At 43.4% G+C, this 6,707-nt stretch overlaps 1 pseudogene across 1 annotated transcript in view; it reads left to right on the top strand.

Annotated features, from left to right (window-relative positions):
- The first annotated feature begins 2,641 nt into the window (after positions 1-2,641).
- Positions 2,642-6,707, top strand: part of LOC125508219 (cyclin-T1-4-like) — a 48,450-nt pseudogene continuing 44,384 nt past the window's right edge. Inside the window, exons 1-2 of the transcript XR_015603503.1 lie at positions 2,642-2,869; positions 4,316-4,559. The product of XR_015603503.1 is annotated as a cyclin-T1-4-like (transcript). The remainder of the gene's footprint in view (positions 2,870-4,315; positions 4,560-6,707) is intronic.

Here is a 6,707-nt window from a genome sequence, read left to right as displayed (position 1 = left end):
GCACGCAGTACATTGCGGATGTTGTCAGTACCTTTGGACGTTTTCATGTTTGGCATCAGGATGATCAGATGATGGTTCGTACTCTGGCATATGTTTCTTTTCCTGCGCCATCACTTGTCCCTCGTGGAGTGGTTTACCGTGAGTATGGAGATTTCGAAGCTGTTAGAGTGTCCTGGTCTGCCCATGTTTATGTTCTGTTAGCAGATTTTGCGGATGTTCTTCCTGGTGATGAGGATCTGATGCCTTTCAATGGCAATCTGCACCCTCTTCCTGGTCAGATGCAGTTAAATAATCACAATTGGGTTATGCCTGAGTATCCGGAGCTTGGTTGGAATGATGTTCCTCCGCCTGCTGAGAATTTTCATGCGCCTGCTGAGAACAATCATGCGCCTATAGATGCTGATATTCCTGACGAGCCCGCCGAAGAGGATGCACAATCGCAGGAGTCAATGATCTTGCAAGGTTCTGATGGCTCGTTCAACAATGTTGAAGATTTTGACCTTAATGAGGTGCCTGCTGACCTACCTGAAGATGATGTGGTGTTGTTTCAACCTCCTGTTGTTGCTCCTCAAGTTCAACAAGCTCCAGTTCAACAAGTTCTTCACATTGGTCAAGTGCTCACTGTCTTTGGACTAGTTCTCCCACCTGAGATGCAATGGACACGTACATTTTCCAGTATGATGCAGTGTTTTGACACCATTACAATCCCTAAGCCCATGATGCAGCCTTATCTGAAGTTTCTCATGCTCTCCAACCAATCCTGGGATTTCATTTTGCCTGACGGCCTGCTTGGATGTCGCTCCTTGTCTGCTCCTTCTGTTAGTCAGGCTACAATATGTTTTTCTCCTGTCAAGAGGCCGGTGGCTCGTGCTCTTTGTTTCGATACCATCTTTGACCCTGTCACTACAATATGTTTTTCTCCTGTCAAGAGGCCGGTGGCTCGTGCTCTTTGTTTCGATACCATCTCTGACCATGTCAATGAATCTTTTTAGTTCACTGCCACCGCTAAGATCTCCAAGAAAAGAACCCGCAAGTCTTCTGCTACCCAAGTGTTGGTTGAATCTGAATTTCGTCGCAGTGCGAGGCTCAGTGCTCTCCGAGATGGTTTTCGTCAAGTCCAACATAAGACAGTTGCTCTGCCCCAGGGTTCTCGGGTCAAGAAACAGAAGAGAGCTCTTCCTGCTGAATCTACTCCACCTCCAGCTGCGACAGATAATCTTGAAGCTGAAGTGCCACCACCCACATCTATCTCTGATCTCCAGCGTATTGGAGCGCACCTACAGATTGCACCAGATAAGATCTCTGTGGAGAAACTTGTAGTTGATCCGTCCAAGTCTCACACCAGCAGCAACTCCGATGATAAGTGACAACCTCGGCTGCTTGGGCCCATGGCGTACCTTAATAATCGTCATTTTTATTTTCTTTGTTTCATTTGTGTTGAATTATCGTGTGGACTTGGCTTTTGGGTCGGGTAGATCACTGTGTGGTCTCCTTCATGCTGAACTTATTTTGGGTTGTAATGAATTGCAACGCGTTTAGAGACTGGAAGGTTCTATGTTGGAATGTACGTGGCCTTAACTTTGAAGCCCGTCAGTTAGCAGTCAAGCAAAAAATTGATGAATCTGGGTGTTCGATTATTTTCCTTCAGGAAACCAAATGCATGCATATTGATCAGCCGTTCCTTAGGAAATTTTGTCCATGGCGCTTTGATAACTTTGTGTATGTACCATCTGCCGGTGCATCTGCTGGAATTGTGGTTATTTGGAATTCCTCTTTCTTTGCTGGAAATTCAGTTCAAGCTAAACCCTATGGTATCATCGTGGAGTTTCATTCCATGCACACGTCTGAAGTTTGGACCTTGGTTTCTGTTTATGGTCCTTGTCAGAACCCGGCTAGTGATGAATTTGTGCAATAGTTATACAATTTGGATATTCAGTTCGATGACAACTGGTTGTTGGTTGGCGATTTTAACTTTATGCGCTCGTTGGATAATCACAATTTGCAAGGGGGTAATGTCAATGATATTTTCCTCTTTAATGAAATTATTGGCCATCTGGGCCTTGTTGAGCTGCCAATTAAAGGTCGTCAGTATACGTGGTCCAACATGCAGTCCATTCCTTTGCTAGAGCAGATCGATTGGTTCTTCACATCTGTATCTTGGACTAATAATCACCCTAATACTTTGGTCTTGCCGTTGGCGCGCACTACTTCAGATCACATTCCGTGTGTAGTAAATGTTGCAACCTGCATTCCAAAGGCTAAGTTGTTCCGTTTTGAGAATTATTGGGTGAATCTTCCAGGGTTTATGGAATGTGTTCAGGATGTTTGGAATATGCCTTCCAGGAAATCTTCTGCCACTGGTTCTATCTCTGCCAAGTTTAAAGCTCTCAAAGTTGCTCTTAAAAAATGGCATGTGAATCTTTCCAAGATTAAAGCACTCATTGCAGATTGTAACACGGTCATTTTATTTTTTGATGGCCTTGAGGAACTGCGTACTCTAACCTGGCCAGAGTTGAATTTCTGCCGAATTGTGAAGCTGCATTTAGAGGAAATTCTTCATTTAAAGTTTATTTACTGGAAACAGCGTTGCACCATCCGTTTCATCAAGATTGGTGAAGAGAACTCAAATTTTTTTCAGGCCATGGCCATAGAAAGGTACCGGAAAATCACCATCTCCTCTATTAAAAATGTTGCTGGAGATGTGGTGACTGATCATCAACAACTTGCTGGAATGTTTTGGTCTGAATTCAAAAACCGCATGGGTCATGCTCAAGGTATTCAGATGGGTTTTGATTTGGAGAATCTCCTAGCTAGACTTGATGGGCTGGAGGATTTATCTAAACCTTTCTCTGAGGTCGAAGTGGATGAGGTTATCAAGCATTTACCTCTTGATCGTGCTCCTGGTCCGGATGGCTTTACGGGACTTTTCTTAAAGAAATGCTGGCATATCCTCAAAGCTGATTTTTTGGATTTGGTCAAAGAGTTTTATGAGGGCAAATGTAACTTGGAATGTTTAAATACATCCTTCATAACTCTTATACCCAAGAAGCTAAGCCCGGAGTTTGTTGGTGATTTTCGGCCCATCTCTCTCACAAACACTTGTTTAAAATTTCTCACGAAGCTCCTGGCCAATCGTTTGCAAAAGATTATTCTTACCTGCATCCACCAAAATCAGTATGGTTTCCTCAAATGCCGTTCCATTTAGGATTGTCTCGCCTGGTGTTTTGAATATATTCACCAATGTAAAGCTTCAAAGAGACCTATAGTTCTGCTAAAACTTGACTTCACAAAGGCCTTTGATACTCTTGAACATGCAGCTATCCTTAGAATTTTGAAATGCAAGGGTTTTGATGATCGTTGGAGGGGGTGGGTTGATAGTTTGCTATCTTCTGGGTCATCTTCAGTTTTGTTGAATGGGGTTCTTGGCCAGCATTTCAAGTGTCGATCTGGAGTTTGTCAGGGTGATCCTTTGTTGCCACTATTATTTGTCATTGCCGTTGACTTGCTACAGTCAGTAGTTAATGATATGTGTCAACGCAACATACTCACTTTGCCAATACCCACCAAGTCCAATGAGTTTCCAATTGTGCAGTACGCCGATGACACTCTTATTATTCTACCTGCTGTTGACTCCCAACTAATTGCCCTTAAGGAGATGCTTGAAGTTTTTGCTGTCTCAACTGGTTTGAAAGTCAACTTCAGTAAGTCTTCGATGATCCCTTTAAATATGTCTGATGAGGAGGGCTCTGGACTTGCCAGCTTGCTTGGATGCACTGCTGGTACACTTCCCTTTACCTACCTTGGTTTGCCTATGGGAACAATGAGACCTACAATATCTGATTTGATGCCTTTGGTCGATCATATTGAGAGAAGGTTATTAGCTTCTTCTTGCCTCCTCAATCAGGGCAGTAGACTCCAGTTGCTCCAATCGGTCCTCACTTCAATGCCAATATACTTTCTTTGCACTTTGTCGATCCCGCAAGGTATTCTTAAACAGATCGAGAGAATTGAACGTCAATGTCTTTGGAGAGGTAATTCGGACACGCCTCGACAGCCTTTAGCAGCTTGGGAGTTGGTTAGCAGACCAAAGAAATATGGTGGTCTGGGAGTTCTTGATCTGAGTGTGCAGAATGATGCTCTTCTGATTAAACATCTTTTCAAGTTCTTTAATAAGATGGATATTCCGTGGGTAAATTTAATATGGGACTCTTATTATCAATCCTCGGCTCCACAAGCTACCCAAATGTGTGGTTCCTTCTGGTGGCGTGACGTGCTTAAGCTATATGATAAATTTTGTAAACTGGAAATGCCGCAGGTTCATGCTGGCGACTCTATAGTCTTCTGGCTGGATAAATGGGAAGTAAGTGGCAATCTTGTTGTTCTTAAGGATCGGTTTCCAAGACTCCATTCCTTTGTGATTGATGACCTGGCCACTGTTAAGGATGTCCTCGAGCTGCGTAATTTGACTGATAGCTTCCATCTACCTCTGTCTCTGGAGGCTTTCCAAGAGTTTGATCAACTTCAGTCTATGCTCCTTCCTATTGATCTTGATCCTAACAGTAAGGACATTTGGAGATGGCCATCTAAGTCTGGTCAATTCCAGACCAAGATATATTATGACTATACTTTCTCTGGCATTGTGGTTGATCCTATTTTCAAATGGATATGGAAATGCTCTTGCACTCTCAAGATCAGAGTTTTTGGATGGCTTCTTCTTATGGATCACCTTAACACAAGGGATATAATGCAGCGCAGGCACTGGATCATCCAGGATGATTATCATGTGCTTTGCCAATCTCAAATTCATGAAGATAGAATTCATCTCTTCTTCACATGCAATTTCATCCAGAGAGTTTGGAACTATCTTGGGATTTCTTGGCAGGTTCAGCCTCATCAGTCAACCTACTCCATGGCTTCTTCGGCTAGAGATGAGTTTGGTTTGCCCTTCTTCACATAAGTGGTTTTTACTGCCACCTGGAACATTTGGACTCAAAGGAATGGCAAAATCTTCAGAAATGAGACACCAAGTTTCAGAGCCTGGAGAAGGAACTTTGTACATTATTTAACTCTGTTAACTCATAGGATCAAATGTAAATATAGAGATAAGCTTCTAGACTGGTTAACCTCTTTACCCTAGATAGTTAGTTGTTCTTTTCTCTTGTTTTGTACCTTGGACTTTTTATGTTGAGTTTTAATAAAGCACTGTGAGGCTGTTGCCTTGCAGTATATAGTCAAAAAAACTTAGGTAAAATGCATCATTTTAGAGCTAACCTAGGTAAGATGGGTCATTTTGGAGCTAACTTAGGTAAAATGGATCGTTTATGAGCTAACTAAGCTAATTATGCCATTTTTTACATAAGCAAGCTAAGTACATGTCATTATTGAGCAAACCTAGTTAACTAAGCATATTATAGCTAACTTAGGTCATTTTGGAGGAAACAAAGCTAAGTATAGATCATTTTAGAGCTAACTTAGGTAAAATGGATGGTTTTGGAGGCCGGTAAGCTTATTAAGTCATTTTGGAGGAAAAGAAGCTAACTCTAGGTCATTATGGTAAGCATATTGGAGGAAATAAAGCTAAGTCTATGTCTTTATGCATTTATTAAGCAAAACACTAGACAAACTTACCGTGATCATGGAGGTGTAGGAGCGGGCTGGCTCGTGCCGGTAGTTGGAGAAGGATCGTGCGATGCTTGTCTGGAGTTACGCTGCACCAAAGATCATTTCCAATGTCTCGTTAGCATGATGACACTCAAATGTTAAGACTAGCAAGTAATGTCCATTCAAATTAAACTCACCGTGGTCCCAGGAGCAATCTTTGGCATTGGCGGAGCGGTCTGACCGGCCTTCTCGCACACAGACTGCACATTTGGTTTTGACGACTCAGTCATACTAGTTAGTAATGAGACAAACACTCTACATGAATGTTTTGGCTAATCTGCAGAAGAAACTTACCACAAGGAGCTCGTACATGGCCCTTACCTGCATGTCATTTTGTGCCCTCTCCTCCTCCAACGTCTTTGTCGTCCTCTCATCCAACTCCCGCTGCCTCTCCGCCGCCTCCGCCAGAAGTTTCGCCGTTCTATCTCTCTCACTCTGTATAGCAGCCTGCAACACCACTCCTCATTAGCATTTGTAATAATTGATGGAAGCACACACAATGTAATGGAGAAAGATAGCTGAGTACAAATAACTAACCTTGAAGGCGAGTTGGACTGGCCGTTCACGAGGCCTTATCTCAGGAGCAGAGCTCGACTGGCACGCATTGATCTGCGAGAGAGTGCTAGGACAACGGATAAGTCCATATCCAATGGCTATCGAGCCATGGGACCTCCCGCCACCAGCTATGATCACCAGCTCTGGATCAATGGGACCCTGGCTCGGGTTAAAGTCCTCCCCTTTCCTCGCCTTCCCCTAATCTCTATATTTCACGAGCTTGTCGTGGGAGGAGATGTTGGTGAAGTTGTTTGGATCATCGAGGTCAGACGGAGAGAATGCCTTGACTTTCTTGTAAGAGGCAGTATGGGCCATGGCATAGAGGTCATACACCTCTGGCACCTTATCCACTGCTACCTCTTGAGCACTGCGTTGGTTTTCCCTTGAAGAGGAAAGGGTGATGCGGCAAAGTAGCGTAAGTATTTCCCGCAGTTTTTGAGAACCAAGGTATCAATCCAGTAGGAGATCACGCTCAAGTCCCATGCACCTAC

The sequence above is a fragment of the Triticum urartu genome, chromosome 5A, assembly GCF_056163025.1.
Source record: "Triticum urartu cultivar PI428250 chromosome 5A, HENAU_Tu73, whole genome shotgun sequence".
NCBI classification, from domain to species: domain Eukaryota; kingdom Viridiplantae; phylum Streptophyta; class Magnoliopsida; order Poales; family Poaceae; genus Triticum; species Triticum urartu.
The sequence above is the reverse complement of the archived record's forward strand: the minus strand, read 5'-3'. Positions and strand labels throughout refer to the sequence as shown.